Source organism: Seriola lalandi, unplaced genomic scaffold (genome assembly GCF_002814215.2).
Source record: "Seriola lalandi dorsalis isolate HSWRI2012SDOR001 ecotype SW California unplaced genomic scaffold, Sedor1 jcf7180002054282, whole genome shotgun sequence".
NCBI classification, from domain to species: Eukaryota; Metazoa; Chordata; class Actinopteri; order Carangiformes; family Carangidae; genus Seriola; species Seriola lalandi.
Window position 1 is genome coordinate 179,798 of NW_019524835.1, and position 19,392 is coordinate 199,189.

The 19,392-nt window shown below is 41.0% G+C and overlaps 3 non-coding genes across 3 annotated transcripts; all 3 read right to left on the minus strand.

Annotated features, from left to right (window-relative positions):
- Positions 1-1,364: 1,364 nt before the first annotated feature.
- trnar-ucg (transfer RNA arginine (anticodon UCG)) lies at positions 1,365-1,437 on the minus strand. The gene has a single exon. It is a non-coding gene; the product is annotated as a tRNA-Arg (tRNA).
- Positions 1,438-3,320: 1,883 nt separating this feature from the next.
- Positions 3,321-3,394, minus strand: trnai-aau (transfer RNA isoleucine (anticodon AAU)). Its single transcript has one exon. It is a non-coding gene; the product is annotated as a tRNA-Ile (tRNA).
- A 327-nt stretch (positions 3,395-3,721) lies between these two features.
- trnar-ucg (transfer RNA arginine (anticodon UCG)) lies at positions 3,722-3,794 on the minus strand. The gene has a single exon. It is a non-coding gene; the product is annotated as a tRNA-Arg (tRNA).
- Positions 3,795-19,392: the final 15,598 nt, after the last annotated feature.

Genomic DNA, 19,392 nt, shown 5'->3' on the forward strand with positions numbered 1-19,392 from the left:
TTCCACACAGTTACACCTGCCTGCTGCCACTTAAACACCCATAGGCCTCTAATTCTACCAGTCCTTTTTAGTATGACTATATAAATTCTGTTGATTTTACCATTTTTATTTGATAAGCTAGCATTTGGGGCTGATATTGGGCTTTCCATATTCATATTCTACAATAAATGGCTTTAATAATGGCCATTTTTGATTTGTGACACAACTGTAGAGGTCTATAACACAAGTAATTGTCAGTTTAAACCTGCATAATTGATTTTTTTTAGCCACCACCAAGTTCACTAGCTAGTTGCTAATGTTGCTGCTGTTAGGTGCTGGCCAGCTAGCATACGCAGTCATCTGTCAGAGCATTTTCACTGACAGCTGCTGCTACTGGAAACAAAGTTGAAAAGAGCAGTGAAAGACAACAAAGGAGTAAAACTTCAGGCTGCGAAACCAAGACAGTGAGCTGAAAGATGCTAAAATGCCAGATAGGTCTGTGGTTTTGTCATCATGAATGTCGCCTTTCACTTGCACATAGTCAGTTGGCCAGTTCTCTGTATAAAAATGTTGAATCCTGCAGCTTTAAAATCCAAACTTTAGGCAGCTTTAATATTATTGTATGTAGTAGTTGATTTATGCAATACACACACACACACACATTACGACACTTGCATGTGCTCACATGCAGACACACTATCAACATTACCTGGTACAAATAGCCTACGTGACAAAGACCGAGACAGCGACAGAAATGAAGAGGGGAAGGAGAGAAACGGAGCAACAGTACCTCTTTCCATCCTGTCATTATTTTCTCTATTGCAACTGGAGCTCAGTGAAAATACAAGGTCTCGTTTTTTTTTTCTCTCCTCTATCCTCCCACTCCCTCCTTCTCCCTCTGACGTCAAACTCAACGGCAGCAAAAACACGCTGCCTGGATGTGCCTGCCTTACAAAACTTATTAACACATGTCAAGAGTCCCCTACCCATAGCCAGTTGTGTAACACCGGTGGATTATGTTATGTTTCTATTTTTGCACTGCTTTGGCCACAGTCAGTCTATTACACAATAAAAACCCACCCTTATTTTCATTTTTGCTCAAGTTTTACCTCCATATACTACAGTACATACTGACAGACGCCATGTCCTGACGCAGTGTGTGTTAGTGTTGTTTGAACCTGTGGAATACAGCTGATCCAGCTTTTTAGGTTAAATCACATACACGAGTTACATCAAATGTGCGGTGAGACGATGCAGAGTGTGTGTGAGTGTGACAGTTTTCCAAAGCTGTTGCAACATACCTTTAACTTTTTCCATCAAAACATCACTGAGTGTCACAATTTATTACACTTTTAATTCATTTGACCGAACAGCGATGCAACATCCAACCATGAAGGGACTCGAACCCTCAGTCTTCTGATCCGAAGTCAGACGCCTTGTCCATTAGGCCACATGGTCACGAGAACACACCTCCTACCTGAACATCATAGAAAATAAGACATTAAACATCGATTGAGCACAAAGAGAAGAAAACATATTTTTTGATAGTATGTAGGCAGGAAGTAGCCAGATAGGCTGAACAATTGTTTAACAACAGCAACAGTTAACGTTCACATAAAGATGCATAGAAAATATATATATATGATATAGATTGCAAGAAAGGTAGGTAGGTAAATGATAATGTGGGTTAATGTTTGACCAAATTTTGACATCAGACTCATATTTAATATTTTATTTTTTCATTACCTGTAAAAAAACAGTGCACTTGTGACCCTGGTTTGTACCTGAGACATCGTCTCATCATCTCTGCCCCTCTTCAACCTGCTGTACACCGAAGACAGGAAGTGAGCACTTCAAAGGCGAGAACTAAAAGGAGGAGCATTTCCAGAGCTTTCCAGGATGCTCACTGGGTGACAGGTTTTTCCTTTTCATCCCAGAAATAGAAGAGATAACCAGCAATGTGCCAGGAGAAGCTTTGAGGGTCTTGCCAAGGTACACAGAGATCAGAGAGAGATGAGTCTTGTTTCAGAGGAAAGAGAGAGGAACCTCCATGGTGAGATATGACCTAAACCTCCTCGTTGACTCATGTTACTTCTTGCTAAACCAAAATGCCTCTGTAGCAGATGGTTTCCCTCAAAGCACAGAAAGATGAGGACAGTTCAGTTTTCATTTCCTCCAACACTATAATCACATTTTGAAGAAATTGACATATGATAATATTACATTTCCCAGTTATATTTACCAATTTAACATTTTGGCGGAGACTTCGGGGAGAGGGAACCGGAAGTGCTAACTCATTTCCACATTTAGGACTCACTTCTGCGGCACTCTATTCTCCTATTTATTTCATTATGATGCAGAAACAGTAAACCTTTAAGTGGATTCAGATCCTCCGAGCAAAAAGAAAAAACTAGTTTGAGAGGAGCCATGAAGCTGTTGTTTCCTTTGCTTTCGTGGGACCTGGGGATTTCTGGGTTCACTTGAGTCTGTGTGTGTTTGCATGTACTGTATAAGTGCATGCATATTGTTGTCCCTTTTTTTATATTGAAAACATAAAGAAAATTGTAATGAAAAATAAAGTGGTGCTACGATCAAAGTCAATAATACAAAAGTCACCCTTGTTTTTCAGAGGGATAAGCATGACTGCTTATGTAACTGCTGGCCACATACAAACATGAAGACAAACACTGGCTCTCTTAAATCCCACTCTGCTCATTTGTTCATCCAAAGGTCCTTTCTTTTTATTTTCCCCTCCTGCTCCCTGATCCTCACTCATCTACTCTGGTAAAAAGAAAACAGGTGCACGTAGCTCAACAGTTCCTACACACTGTGCAGATCCAACAGGATGTGACAAGGCCAATCTATACGCAACATTTCCTGAACGCAGTGTGTAGGAATGCACACACACACACGGTGGAGCGTCCACGTGACTTTCGATGTCTCCCCGGTGTAATACTCAGGATGAGGCTCATAGCTTGTGCTGCAGGGTTATATGTCCTTCGTGGTGGATGTCAATCAGCTGCCCGAATACACAGAGATGCAGGGATTTGCACGGGGGGGTGGAGGGTGGGGGTGGGGGTCTGTAGTTAATACCCAATACTGTAGGACTCTGGTGCCTGGTCATCTCCAGCTCCATGATACTTGGAGCTGCTTGTGGGCAGAATAGATCAGGGGAGCTCTGGAGACATGCTGCACAGGGGGTTTGCTGAAGAGATCAGACATTCGTCACAGAATGAAGGAAAATACAAACACTGAACCAGGAGCTAATATTTGCAGATAACTCAAAGAAAACAAACAGACTAAGACATCTGTAAATATTAGGATCTAAGTTTTAACACTATTGGCCAGTATGGGGATTGAACCCATGACCTTGGCGTTATTAGCACCACGCTCTAACCAGCTGAGCTAACCGGCCTGACTGCTGAACAAGCTGCTCTAGAATCAAGCGAAGACAGAACAAACCACACCACACTCTATAGTGCATGTTTAGTTTGGTGCGATCACCTCCACCTTCTGTGGAAGAGAAATAAAAAGAGAGACAGCTTTGTTAATGTGCGAGAGGTTGTTCCTTTCTCCAGTAAATAATGTTTGTGTGGAGCAAAGTCAGAAGGATTTTCTCAAGCTTTGCATCAACACCTTAAACTTCAGTTGACAACTGTAGCTGAAGGATTCGCTCCAGTGTCGTTGGCTCCTTTGATTCCTTCAAACACATTAGATAGAGCAACAGGTAGGATACAACTTTCAACCATGAAGGGACTTGAACCCTCAATCTTCTGATCCGAAGTCAGACGCCTTGTCCATTAGGCCACATGGTCACGAGAACATATCTCGCACTTCGACCACAGATCGCTCCCAGTTTGGAGCAGCAGCAGCACAGAAGCAGAGCGATGAGCTGCTGGGAACAGGGTCAGCCAAAACACCTGTTTCATCCACAGGAAAAAGTAAATTCAGTTTAAGTGTACGTTTTATTTTGAACCACTTTATCTTGCCGTCAAACAGCCCTTTCTTTTGGAACTACAGTTTGTGAACCATTGAACTACTGTATTACTACGCACAAGCCACCCGCCGCGCGCAGTGTGTTACTCCGCAGATCAGCTGTTTGAGTCAGACAGAGCGAAGCGTAGGTGCGTTTGTGCGTAGGAACTTTCTGCAGAGGAAGTGATTCTGTGGGAAACTGCTGCTGCCATGACGGATATCTATTTTAGCACCAGGCGCTGTGCACCGCCTGCAGCGATGCCCGACTGTTTGCCGTGTGACTGTCCACTCTCACCATGGATAAAAGTATAATAAACATTCTTCAGGTGTAGGGTAGAGTATCTGTTTGGACATTATAGCTTATTGTGGGACTGTCGGTCTGATATCAAAATAACCTGGCGGGCCACTTTTGTCCAGTGTAGGCCCTTAGTGGATAGACCCAGCAACACTCACTGGGTCTGACAGCTCTGAATGTTAAATTACTAAACTTTTTGAACCTCGTTTCTAGTGCCTTCCCCTTAAAGCCAGAGTAGTGATGTTGTATTTAGTGCTCAGGTGGCAGGAGAGAGTTAATGTACAGCTGAGGGTCTGAAACAACAGAGGACCGTCCCACTCTGAGCCGTCCAAACTCTGACTTATCGCACTCCAGCGTCTAACAATGCAGGAAACGAGCCCAAGCCGGATCCAGCTGCCTCTGTTACATTAGCCACTTATGCCATGGACTCTAATACCACTCTGTGTGTGTGTGTGTGTGTGTGTGTGTGTGTGTGTGTGATGCAGGGAATTTGAGAGTGGGGTTTTAGAGACCTAAATCTCTTACTGCTCTCGCTCTTATGACCAAACTGTGCTTTGTCCTATTTACTCGCCGCACACACTGGCACAGGTCTTTGCGCACACCTTACACAAAATGTACTTCTACTACACACTACGTAGAACTTCATCAGCATTGCACACACAGTCAGTAGATACAGCTAAAGTGTGTGTTTGAGTTGGCTTCAGAACAGAAGAGCACAGAGCAGAGCAACACACCAGTTGCTAAAACAACCCAACATTCCTGTCAGGAACCCACAGGGAAAGATGGATGAGTTGATTTAGCATGGAGGCTTTTTTTTTTTTTTATTTCACATTAACTATTAACAACAACTATCATTAACAGCATTAATGATTTCTTTAACTGCTACTCGTGATTCTTCAGCCATGTGGGGTGAACAGAAACCCCCCCCCCCGACGCCGGGCAACGCTGACATCTTATCACATTATGAAGTTGATATGAAAAGATGTTAGCAAACAGATGTCGGTTTAGACGTCCAGCACTGTTAGCATGTTAACCAGTGTTCACACTCTGCAGTCCAGGCAGCAGCGGGGGAGATTTGTCGTCGCTACAGAGTAAGAGGCAGCTGTGCTTCTCAGATACTTCAGCGATTATCCGATTGACACAACTGCTCACTAACGACCTCCCGCAATTTTATTTATTAGCTTTGTTTGCTGATACATCAGTAAAGCATGCAGCAGGTCCCGATTACAGCGAATTAAACTTTCAGACCACAAGGCAAACAGTCTGTTGTGCTTTTGGACTGTAAATTTTGAATTCAAACAAATCATTACAGTTTGAATATTTCGTCTTTTCCCACAGTCAAACAATTTCAAATTAAAAGTGACAGGCCTACCCACTCCTGAGGCAAATATCTGGCTCTTTAGCAGCTAAATGCTCCGCCGTGTTCACCAGCTGCTCTCTAACTGTCTCTGTTACAGCCAGAAATGACGAGAGCAGTGAGAGCGAACTAAACATGCAGAGACGTCCTGTAGAGCTTCGTAGAGAGCTGGTAATAATTGTTACTCATAATCATTGAATTTATTGTCAATGTAAAATCAAATAAAGCATTGATTAGAGCAGCTTTAACTTTTTGTGTTCATGTATTTTTGCAGCTACAGCTTTATACAGTAAAAGGCAAGATGCCAAACATGAGTGATGTTTGGTATCTGACATTTGGATTGATGGAGTTGTCAATTCATCAGTTTACGTTGCATAATTAAAAGCTAAGACAGTAGGTATTTTATCAGCTGAATCCAGATGTTGTATGTTACATATGTTTCCTATTATCAGTTAAATATGATAACTTCTTAGTATATCTCTCGGCAGTGTAAAAAAGGCTTTGAAACAACATTTACACCTGCATGTTGGGACGAAGCAGAAAGCACAAGTGAACAGAACACGTAATCAAATCTGTAGATGGTGGGGGGTGGGGGGGCAGGGGAGGGTGCATTGGGGAGACCTATGACCTAAGTATGTTTACAATCCTGGCTACAGCCCTGTTGACAGTTAGTACTGCTGCGTCATTTCAACTGCATGAGGAATTTCACCGCAGGGGTAATAATGGCCTATTTTATTATAAGAAAAATGGAATACACTCAGAAGTCCATAAATTTGTCATTTACACTAGAAAAGCACAAAAAAATGAGATTGTCATAGTGTTTGTTCATGATTTTCCTTTCTGCGCTTGCGGTTTGGCGTTTGGCGTCCGTCCCTCCACATATATTCCACTGAAGCAAACGGCCTGATGCGATGCGTGTGACAGATATTGTTTTAAAAAAGAAAAGAATCTACACAAACACTTTAATGGTAACCAAATGGCAACACATCAGCAGGCTGTCCTCTGCGCCTTTGATGATCGCTCTCACAGCTCCGCCGGTGTCATTAACGCACTGAGTCAGTGTAAAAGGCAACATCAGCGGCGGGGATTTGTGGTGAGGGGAGGAGGCGCCATTAGCGAGGTGACACGGGAGGGGACGACCATATGGGTGATAGAAGGACAGGAGGGCTTCAAAGAGGGAGTTGGTTACAGTTAAGTCATCGGTCGACCCCCTCGGGGCCCATGTTCGAATGTGAGATAAAACGTGAGACGGAGGCAGAGTTCGGCAACTAAAGGCTGCGTTGTAAACATGTCATACAAGGACGTGTGTGTGTGTGTGTGTGTGAAGTGAGCAGGGAGCTGAGGACTGCAGCCCTCTGTAATGTTTGTTATTGTAGCACATTGTGCTTTTTTTCCTCTCCCCTCCTTCCATCTCTGTTCTCACTCTCTCTTGATGCTTCATAATGAAATCCATCCATCCCAATTAGGAGGTGTCGCAGTTTGTTGTGGTGTGGGAGCACTAAGGATGACTGTGTGCGTGCATGTGTGTGTGTGTGTATGTGTGCACGCACGTGGGTGGCGGTTAGTCTTTTGAATTGGGGCTTTACATATGACAAACAACTGTACTAATGTGTATACAAAACGGAATCAAATCAGGTCAAAAGCCTTGTGTGCATATATGGCACTGAATGTATGCATGTGTCTGCCCACGCATGTTAGCATTCACACACACACACACACACATACGCACAGCCAGATCAATCACCCCCAACACATGCTCCAGGAGAGTGTTTTTGTTTTGAGAGGAAGAGGGGTTAATTACTTACATTCTTCAATCGGAAACATCTTTCCACCTTCCCCCTCCTCCGACTCCTCCGCGTAGTTTTTGTTCTACACTCTAAAAACACGAGGTCCGGCCTGGAAAATGTTTCTTAGAAAGCAAATGTTTTCAGGGTTTCCCTTCTGGTCAATGCATCTTTGAATGATACGCCCAAAACCTTCTTAATTGGATCTTTCCTTTTCACATGAAGATAAAAAAAGAAACTGCAAATCAATGATCCTGGACTCATTTTGATTGTTCATGAAGCCCCTGTGGGGGAAAAATGTTCTTTAGAAAAAAGGTGTTTGATGGGGATTTGGTGACAATTTAAAGAGTGGAAAAAAATTTCCTAAGCTCTTTTTTTTTTCCATTTAAGTTTTTAGAGTGCAACTAATGGCGGGGGAGAGAAAAAAGGGGGGATGAAAAGGAGATGAGGGGGTTAAAGTCCCAGGGAGGCTCAATGGGGACCAGCTGCAGGGTACTGGGCAAAGGCCAGGGAACGTTCTGGACGGATAAAAAGAAGACGAGATACCCCCAGGAGAGGAGAGAAAGAAGAAATGATTGGAGATTAGATTAAGAGAAAGATTGAGGAAGCAACACAAACGGGCAAGAAGTGGCCGAAGAGGAAAAGAGATAAGCAATTCATATACTGTAATTAGTAGTGCAATAAATCAACTTTAACAGGAGGAGAAGTGAAAGAGGCAGGAATATGAAGAAGCAGTGAGTGATGACCACAGTGGAGAGATGTTGGTTCAGATCAACCAGAGTAATGATGTATTCAGACAGAAAACAGCTCTGCGTTAAAGAAACTTGTGGGTAGAGGTGTGTTGATTTCTGTACAGCTCAGAAGTGAAGTTTCAGTGGTACATCCACTCATCTGAAGGAGCCTTAGCAGATGCTTAAAACGCTGCACAGTGGGTTTAAATATTGAGAGTACCGTGGCGTAATGGATTAAAAACCAAAAATCAATTTCCAGAACTGCACGTCTCTAAGTTGACCTGATATCACAACCAGAGAAAAACGGTTTTTGTGGTTTGGTGAACGGCGAAAAGACCCTTGTTTTTCCACCGTGACGTAGTGTTCAGATAATAAAACAGCCCAGTCTGCACCGGTGAGGACGTGTTGCTCTGGTGCTGCTGAAACATCGTCCCGTCTGAGAAACAGATCTGTGAGACTGAAGGCTTATCAGATAGTACTACACTGACATTAGCTGGGAAAACACTAGAAATATGACCTTTACGTTACAAAGTAATCTACCAGGAATGTGTCCTTGCACATTTGTGACTGGCCGGTGCACGTAGTACCTACAGTACTGTTCAGGCTTTGAGCTCTTACCTTCCAGCTAATTCAGTGGAGCTGCCCAGATGCCAAGAGGAAAGGACTTGAGCTTTACTTTGCACATTCCAGTGTGGGGTGACAGGAAAGTTGGAAGAACAGTTTGGTTTGGCTTAAGAAACAAAGATAGGTGTATTTTTTGTGAACTGAATAAAGATATCTTAGATATAGTAAACAGCAAACACAGCCAGTCATCTCGCAGCTCGAACCATGTATTATCCTAGCAGCAACAAAGCACTGGAGCAATATGTTCTGACAAAAAAAAAGAAAAAAGGGGATTGTGGGTATCTAAATAAACACCTATCAGGGTGGTTCACCAAAGGCAGACTTACGCTGAGTGGCTCTGTGGCTAATGTCAGTGCTGTCAGTAGCAACATCATTAACAACCACACATTCACTGAGAGAAACATTCACTGCTCAGTGTTCAGAAGAACACTAGAGTTTTCTGTGTGGACAAGAAGCCTCAGCTTGTGTTGTGCCCTTACGGCACATTAAAGCTCTGATATGGGTTAAATTTGGGTTCAGTAGCCAGCAACACTTACGAACACCTTAGTGGAGCGTTGCTGCCACCATGTGCCAGCAACGCTCCATGAACATGGACGTTTACGCTCGGGGTAACTGGACCCAAACAATCAAAGCATGGCGGACATTTAGTAATCGTATACACTGGGGGATTGTATAGAGAAGATAACACCCACTGCAGAGACATCTACTCTACACTGTATGTGTCCCAAATGATAAATAAGGATAATTGAAATAGTTTACAGTGTACTTTTAGTACTCAGCAGTTCAGTTCAGTTCAGTTCAGACAACTTTATTAATCCCCCATGGGCAGTTCATTTGTAGCTTCCCAGTTTCAGAACTTCACATTCAGTCACAACAGACAACCAACCAACAAACCAGATATGGTTAAAATGTCAGAGGAAACATATTAAAAGGCATGGGACAGTTACAATAAGTAAAACAACAACTAGAACAACATATCTTATGTTATTACTCCAAAATAACAATCATTTAAAATGAGTATTGTCTGTGTTGAGCAGCCTAACAGCAGTGACTGCATAGCGACATGAACTCATTCCCCATATGTGTCTTTCACGAATAAGTATAGCAAAAACACACTTATAGAACAGCACCACGGTGTGCATCTGTAGGACTCTTGAGGCTGATATGGTGCTGTAATGGTGGATTAAATTATATTGCATCATATTGCCGACTTGCAGTAACTGAACTTTTAAAGTTTTTAAATTGATGTAGCTAACTCATTGCCTAATTATACATTCACAGAGTTGCCCTATGAATGCTCATGTCTCTTGAAAGTTGCCTTTCGCCATCATTTGTTGTTAGATTGTTTGGACGCATGAATATTATTCAAGTGGATTTTCAGAAAAAGCTAAAATGCCGTTACTGTACATCAGTAAAGAGATTTGAATCTCATTAGATCAGGAACATTGAACTTGTATGCATGTCGTGATGAAAATAACAGATCTTAAAATGGTTGTATCAAATATTTTTACACTTTTAAAACTCAATAAAAATGTTCATTGATCTTATCTGATGCTGATTTATGTTGTAAAGGTCAATCAAATGTGATGAATCGTTCTGCAAAGTAATGACTGGATTTCTATGCTATCACCACCAACCACAAAATCAAACACTGGGCACTGCTGCCATCTAGTGACTCCTTTCTGTATTACACGTATGGAAGTGATGGTAAAAGATGTCAGGGTAGCGTTTAGGATGCCGTGTCTCCTTTTATCCCTCCTTGTGTCGCATGGGTGCATGGAAGAGCCTCAGATGAAATATTAGCAGTTACTACTGAAAGTTGTTATTTCTGTAAATCATGAAAAATCAACGACAGTGTTTTCTCTTAATCGTGCGATGGACCCTTAATAGCTCATTGTCAGCTCACCAGTGGGTCCATCTCATTTCTTTCTGTAACTACCAATCTCTCTGACACATGATTTAGCTAAGACTAAAAAAAAAATATATATATATATTTAGGTGTGAGGTTCTTTCAAATAAAACACGTGCATAATTGTAGATGAAAAAACCAGCGGTTATGTAGGCAGGCTGGACTGAGTGCTTTTTATTTTCTAAACAGCTCAATCTGTATCTAAGAGACAACCCACTCGTCACATCTGTTACTATTTCAGCAAGGAGGGGATCTACTTATATCACTGACTCACTCCATTTGTGAGCGTGTAGAAAACTACAGAGACACTGGATACTGACGAAGGATGCATTCACTGCTGTCAAGATGCAAGTATGTTTTTGAGAAACATAGGGAGGAAGCTTGGAAAACAGGGTGAGACAACAAGACTGATAATGAAGAAAAAGAGAAAATGATGAACTGTACAGAGCCAACCATGAAGTCGTATTATTAGTCTTATCATTATCCCTTCACATCTTCCTCAAGTAACACTGGGAAAATACTTACCTAATATTTATAGTGTCAATCTCATGTTCAGTATCTGTTGGTAATTGAAGCAATAAGATACTGACGATTGGGTTGAATTTCAAACCCAAGAAAGCATCAGATACAGTAATCTGAAATGTCTTGTGTTTAATTTTGGAACAGATTTCTAAAATGTAGGTAAGCTGCGATAATCAGTTTCAATGCTCTCATCAACATGGTTTTCACATACAGCAAAAGTTTCTGATAAACCGACCGTTCGCTACCTGCCCAGAACCAAACAGCAGACAGATAACGACCAGCTAGCGGGGCATTTAGCCATCAACGGGCCAGATATTTTTCGTCAGGAGTTGATTGAGACGAAAGCAGAGCTAAAAGTAGAGTAAATATGGTGGCCAGAAATGTGACTTAAAATACACGATAATGTTGCTCCATGACTGCTGGATGTGGAAACAGTACGGTTACCAGACATTTGTCAGGGATCGTCCTGCTTTCAGTTTGCTAACATGTTAGCCATATCAACTTTAGGAGATTTAAGTCTTGAGTTTTAAGTCTGTAGTATTTGACAGGCTTACAAGTCCAGTCTGATTGAAAAGGTTGGAGAATATCAACACAGAGTTGAAAACCACTTAAGTTTTACTTCCATCAGGTTTACATTTCCCCCCGTCACTTCTAGCACATGCTAACTCTAGCTGCTTTCCAAAGACACCCTTAACCAAAAGGGATTTGACAGTAAAGTTGGCGATGTGTCACTGGCAGATCTGTGACTGTCAAGAAGCAAAGCAATACTCAGAATGTTTAAATTACCATAAATAACAGCCTCTAACCGAAGCCAATGATGGCATTATCTTTACTGAGATGGATTACAGCTTTCAGTGAAATCTGTTTTTCATAGTGCAGGAATTAGCAGCAGCAACTGGCTGATTCCTGTTTGAAAAACGAGTCCTGATTTTTCCAACTACTGCTCTGAGCTTTAAAAATAACGTGAAGGAAAAAGGAAGAATTAATTTATTAATTTATTACAGCGTAAAAAGATAATTATCCCTTACATCCAGTTAATTTTGTTTTAAAGCATTATGAACACGCAGTGATGTTGACGCTTTAGACATGGAGCTTAGTGCTGACAAACTGATTTCACACACTTCTCACCACGTAATTGAAGACGACCTGGAAAGACAGCACATCGCACATAACCAATCACAACCAATCATCCCTCCACAGTGCACAGCATGGTAATCAGCCAGGAGACACAGTCAGGATTGATGAACGCTGAATCCAAGGGGATGACGCTACAAAATCCAGTAAACACCACAAGACACGCTTCTGAGGTGACGTTAAAGTATATGGAGAAACACATATGAGTAAAAAACACACATGTACAGTATGAGAACATTGCATGTTTAATTAATGGGATGAATTAGTCTTAGTAAACAAGAGGTAAAAAAAAACAATCTGACATCACTTTCACATATTAAAGTGATTAAAAATTCACCCACATACAGTATAAACACATGTATCCTTCCATTTTCCTTCCATTTGAAATCCTCTCCATTTTTATTTTGTGGGTTACACGGGATCCAATTCTTAATCACACTCCCTGTACTGTTATAGCTTTCACATCACCACGTTTTAATATCAAGGCTTAGTGTTAGTGCACTCAGTTGTTTTCTGGCACCAGAGGACCAACTGTGGGCCAGCTGTGGCCTGTACTGTTTACGACTGCCAAACCTGGTTAGGTTTGGGTGGTGCGTGTTTGTGTTGAGTATGTTCCAGTTATCAGCATTTTGGTTTTGCACTTGGTCAACGGATCTATTTGAAACATCATACCTGGGCCCGTCCTGGGGCGTCGTTTGATACGAAGAACAAAAGACAAACTGGCACAGGACACAGGGAGCACGCAGACTAAATACACAAGGAGGGGAAGACAGTGAGACACAGGTGCAACACATTAGGGCCGGGGTTGACAATCACAGGTAGCGGGAAACACATGATGGCAGAAAGTATAAATCTAGAACGAGAGGAGAGGTTAGACACACACCAAAAAAGGAACTGAAAAGCAAAAGAGTATTACAGTATTATAATAACGTTTGATGCTGTGTCTTTCACCCAGTGCAGCATGGGATAAGCTGCAGCCTCAGTTGATTCTGTATGAAGAAAAAGCTGGTAAATGGCTGGAGGCAGATTTTTAGTGCTTTTCTATTTCCAGGGGAACAACCAACGATAAGACAAGCGAGAAGGAGGTCACAGAGAATTTATGGAGAGCTCAAACCGCAGCAACACATGATCCTTTAATGGAGGAAGTGGCATTATTGGTGTAATGGGCCCTTTTACAAAATGGTCTACTTTATCTTTTTTTAACTATTGTATTTCACAGGCTTCTGCCCAGAACAGTAGTTATGGCTTTAATTATTCAGCAGAGGCCCTCAGGCACCCACTGTGACACCTAATTAGATTTGGTACCACTTAAGTAAATGTTAAAGTGTCCCACAGTGTCATGTTGCTCTGTTTGTTATACTGTTATCTACACTGTAGATTTCAAAGCCGTTTCCAACCCATGATAAAAGCAAGTATTCAAACATCACCATGCTATTTTTCAGAGCTTTAAAGAGGAGCAGGAAACATCTCTGAAAAGCTCTTCATGCTCTATTATTATTTTCATATTTTTTAAATCAATACTGTATGTGTTGTGGTTTACTAACAGTGTGAATGCAGAAGGCTGACCAGAAACGGAGCCACTCAGCCTATCTGTAATAGACTGCTCTCTGCGAGTGTGACTCATCATCCGACCTGCGGCCCCTCGCTCTCTTGTTTCATCACATTCTTATCAGTCATGATAACCTGCCATCACCCGGTTTTTCAGCCGCTGTGTTTTGAAGAGGGTTGATTTGTGCGGGCGGACCTGTCGGCTAACCTTCCCGTAGCTGGGGTGGAATAAATTGCCACAGTGCAAATGGAAAAAGCCTGAGCGTATGCATATTTAGACATCCATAAAGACAAACAAACACAAAATGTGCAGGTATTGGCAGTTTGTTAAAGGGGTAATGCAATCTATAATCAGCTGAGACAGTAGAGCTTTTTTAAGTGGCTCTGACCAGAGCAGATATTGTATTTGTCCTCAACGTGTCCTTGGCCAGAAAGCAAACTTTTTGTTAAAAATAAGCACCACAAAAGGATCCCGTCTGAAAGTGTCTCTGATTCTCTGCGCTGGAAGCTCCTTGCATTCCTTTCACACAATATCACGCTACTGGGCTGCAGTTTTATTCCTCAAGGGCACTTTAAGTTCTACATGTTGAGAAGAATAGAGAATCTCTGCTCATACACTTTTTTTCTTGCTGAAAACCTCTCAACCAAACACCCACGATCTGTATCTCCACGCCCACACACACCTACACTCACACTCACAGTATAAACTCTTTAGGTCCCAGCTTTTTTTTCCCGCCAGCAAGAGGTGCTGTTCTCTTTCTATTCTCCCCCCTGCACAGGCTTTGGTGAAGGGTAAATGGTAAATAGACTGTATTTATTTCACATTAACAAAGCGCATCACACACTTTGCAGTGACAGGATTACAAAAGGAGAACAGAACAACAAAACAGCATATATGTGTATTGCCAATAGACATGTTCTTTATTTGTGTTTAGCGATCACAATGATTCATAACTGTGACACCACGACCGGTTGTCTAATGCCTTGAGGAAAAATTGTAGCCAGACAGTCTATGATTTATAGTGGTGCCATGCTGGGGAATGTCCGTCATTAAATAGAGACAGACTCTCAGAGGTCAGATCAGATCAGAGATTATTAATGGAGGTGAGGTAAGACATTATTAATCAAATTAACTTAAGCTTTCTATTGTGTTTAGGTGTATTAATATGCCTATTTCATTAATGTATTCATTTATATTTTTGGGGGGGGGGGGGGTTGCACTGATGCACTTTTATTTTTAAGATTCTACAGTTAGATTTCTATTGTTCAGTTTAATGTCACATGATTAACTGCATCTCTAGCCTAATGTATTTAAACACCCAGGGACCATGTTGGAAATAACTGTTTTCACTTTCATGTGTTATCCCTTGAAGTGTTTTTGTAGATCAAAAAATATAAATCTTTAAAAAGAGCTGTGCGTCCGGCACGGCTCGTGTTTGCATGAATGCCTGAATGTGTATTTATTGTCACGGATTAATTTGTATTGTGTGTTTAGTTTAGTTTTGTTCCAATCACGACTTACACAAACATTGGAATAATTGGAAAGTATCCAAGTCTCTCGTGTATTTGTTCACGTACAGTGTTTTTTTTCCATGTCTAAGGTCTGTTGCATGTTTTATACTATGGTGATTTTACTCTGCTGTAGGAATAAACAATCGAATGACTGTTTCATGCGAAAGGAGTCTCGTTGTGAGAAACCCACAGAGAATTATCACATAACTCTAGTTTATCTTAGCTCTATGGACCTTTTCTGCATGTTTCAGCTCACTGCTCATCTCTCAGTGCTGTTTCCAGCTGCAGCAGCTGTTTTCAGTGAAAAAGCTATGATGAACCCACTGAACTCAGCAGTTGGTAGAGACCAAAACAGAGCTAAAAAGGAAAAATGAATATTGCACTTACATTTTTCTGGTGGCTAGCAACGCAACTCTCATTGAATGCTAATGTTACTCTGTATCTGATGGATGTGTAAGTAAGCCACTGTTTGCAAAGACGTTATTATCATACGTTATACGTAATAAGTAAGCATTATATATACAGCTTGTTATGCTGCTATCTGGTGTCCAACAAAAAGTTACTTGAAGCCACTTTAAGTTTAACTTGACATATATGTTGAATAATTCTTTTACAACATGAGCTGGGTACAGTTTTCATTTTTAGTAGCGCTTCATTGAGTCTAATTACTGTAATAATCAGCCGGTGTGTTGAGAGGGTCATACAGCTCTTTTACTGTAAGTACAAGTGGGCTGATGTGAACCAACAGCTTTCTGTTCATGATTCATAACAGATATTTTAACCACTGGATCATGTGTCAGAATGAACAGTCTCAGCCCCTACTCAACTTGGTTTTTGTGTTTTTAAGAGAAAAGTCACCAGTAACTTTATGTCAAATAAGGTCTAATAAGGTAGATCCTGTTTTATCAGGCTGCTGCGACTCTGGGCTTATGATGTTTATGGTTTAGATAATGAAGCTTCTTCCGCCGCTGCACTGTCTGAAAGTATCAGCTAAAAGCTAAAAGCCTGAAACAGAAAAAATAAAACGACAGAAAAACCCAGCCAATTAGTCCAAAGCACAAGCAGCAGCATCCAGGCGGTGATGGCCTTAGTATCACTTCCTCACAGGCTGTCTGACCTGTGTGGCCAGGGTGTGTGTGTGTGTGGTGGAGGGACATGCTGCATTTTTATGAATGTGTGTGTCTGCCTGCAGCAGACTGCTCTCACACACCCCCGGCTTCTCTTCATCTCAATCGTGACCATTTGTCTGCTTAAAATTTAGAGTACTACATGAGTCACATTGAGCGTGTGTGTAACAGAGTGTGTGAGAGGAACAGAGATGGACTGATCATGGGCTGCTATGTCTGTGTGTAATATGTTTGTGCTTTGCCTGTTTTGTTTGAGCCTCATTTAAAACCACAAGATATTGCTCAATAAGTAAAGCTTTAATCAAGTGCAGGCAGCAGAACCGGTCCATTATTCCATTATGGCTTTGACACAGAATACTAATAAGTATGTGGAGTTTTTAATCTGCTCTGTCAATAGCACTATCCAAAGAGGACTGACCTTTTAGAAAGAGCTAACAATGACTACAGAGGTCTCTAAAAGGCCTGTAGATTCATGCTTTTCAAAATGTAATCACTGTTTTTTTTTAAACAAGTGTAACATTAATTATTGTACACATTTACATCATTTTAATTATAAGCTTACCATATTAATTTGTGTTCTATTTGAGTTTATTGTATTAAATAATATTACTTCAATGAGTTTATTATATAATGTTATAATATATTATATAAAAGAAAAATGGAGCCTGCATGTCACCCACAGCCCAGAGAGCTTGGAGAACGCTATCGACCAAGAAATAAGCATTACAGAAGGAAGTAAATCCCTGCTGAATGTTATAATGTATCTCACTCCTCCAGTCCACTTTATAAAACTGCTACACATCAAACCAAATTTCCTTCTATGTATGGGGTCAGTATGTTTCAACCTGTTCAAGTGTCGAACAGTGTGACATTCTGACATGCAGTGATTGCCCACCTCAAGAAGTGGGAAAGTAAGCACTTTTCATGTGTACAGACGAGCGCCGAGGAGAGACTGAAAAACTCTTATTCCCATTTGTAGGATTACTGCGTCTCGGCCCTCTGTATGACGTCAGGCTTTTTGGCCGCACCAGGCTTGTTCAGAACGGCTGTAAAATGTTTTGCCTTTAAAAGTGGTCAGAGTGCACTTCATGCAAACTAGTTTGTTTGAAGCAGATTCTCAGTTTTTAGCATTACGACATAGAGCTGTGACAGATGAGAATAAGAACCTTTAATTTTTAGAGAAGTGCTGGTCAGAATATGCAGCAGGACGATGCAGGTTGAAATATTATTCACAAGTAAGATTTCATGTTGTACAACAATTAGTAAAAAAGATTATTTGATCATTTAGAAAAGGGTAAAAATGATCAATGTACATTTTTCTTTCCATTTTTTACGATTAACACTCAATACAGAAGAATGAGGATGAGAGCCGCGTGCTGGGTTCTTACAGTCAAAGTAATGCTATAGATGCAATCAATCACTTAACATGTTGTCGTGCTTAAGTGTTAGTTAGCACGATTATATTGGTAGCCCAGAACAAACAGAACACAGGTGTATATGCTCTATGCTTAGCCCTGTGATAGACTGGCGTCCTGTCCGGGGCGTACCCCGCCCTCAGCCAATGTCGGCGGGGGTTTGGCTCCAGCCCCCCCTGCAACCCTAAAAGCGGATGAATTAATGAATGTTTTACACCATGATGTAAAAGTTGCATCATGGTGTATTGGACGCTGTATATTTAATTTGATATTGATTGATTAAGAAATCTGTTTATGAGGCATGATGACAGAGTAATGAGATCCAATCTGTCCAACTTTGGAACTGCCTGCAAAGAAAAAAAACACTTCAGTAAATTGTCATCCTTTAGAGGCTGTTAATGGAAATTAGACACTTTGGTTAATCAATGAAATCTAAAATTTCACAAGACGTGAGTTGTAATTTGTTTGAAGAAGTTCAGCTCTGGTGAAAGTGGCTTCGAAGTATCACAGGTGACATGTGCAGGTGTTGTTGGCACTCACGGTATATCAGTATATGACAGGTGTTGCGATGGCAACAATGTTCCACTGACACCGCAGATGAAACTGCAGCTCTCAACAGCTTCACATGTGGATTTATATAAAGATTTCAACTAATTGAAACTTTTTTTTTTTTCCTTCAGTAACACAACACCCACAAAACTCCCACACAAGCTTTGTCATCTATCTTTATCTCCTGGCAGAAACTCACTGAAAACTCAACACACTCTTACCAACAACAGGCTCCCTGCCAATATTCATCTTCCCTGCATCAGGATTATTTAATGTCAAGTCTATTTTAATTTATTCTCTTCTTCATTTAGTTTTTTGTGTGAATATCTTCTCCAGACTGAGCGTTGTAATTTTCTTCCTGTGCCAACTTCATTAATGTCTAATTATTTATTGGGGAGAGTTTTTTTTTTTTTTCCTTTGGCTCTCTCTGATAGCTTGCATTTTTTATAACTTCTCTCTTTATAGTCATTTGTCTCTTACAAGTGAAGCATTACAGTTACAGCGGCTGTGGAGGTGGAGGGAATGTCAACCTTACAAATAGATGAAGGGGAACTTCATAGACACATTGTTCCCTGGTGAGCATGAGTGGGTGACAAGAGGAGACAAAGTTTAAAGAGCTAATCTACAGACTTTGTTTTCTCCATTTTTGGTGCCATTGTATTGCTGCACTTGTTAAACAGTGTGGGCTGTGCTGTGATGCTCTTTTCCTTTGACTTACGGTTGCAGTAAATCAAGTAGGAGAAGCTGCCACCTAACATTTTGTAAGATTATTCTGTATAGCTTTGTAAATGTGTAAATCATTTTTGCAACATGGTTCTGTGTCGACACAAGATGTTGTATCATGAATACTCTTTGATTTACTTTGGTCTACAAGTAGCTTTAAAGGCCCCATATTTTAACACTTATATTTATAAATAACTGATGCCAACGT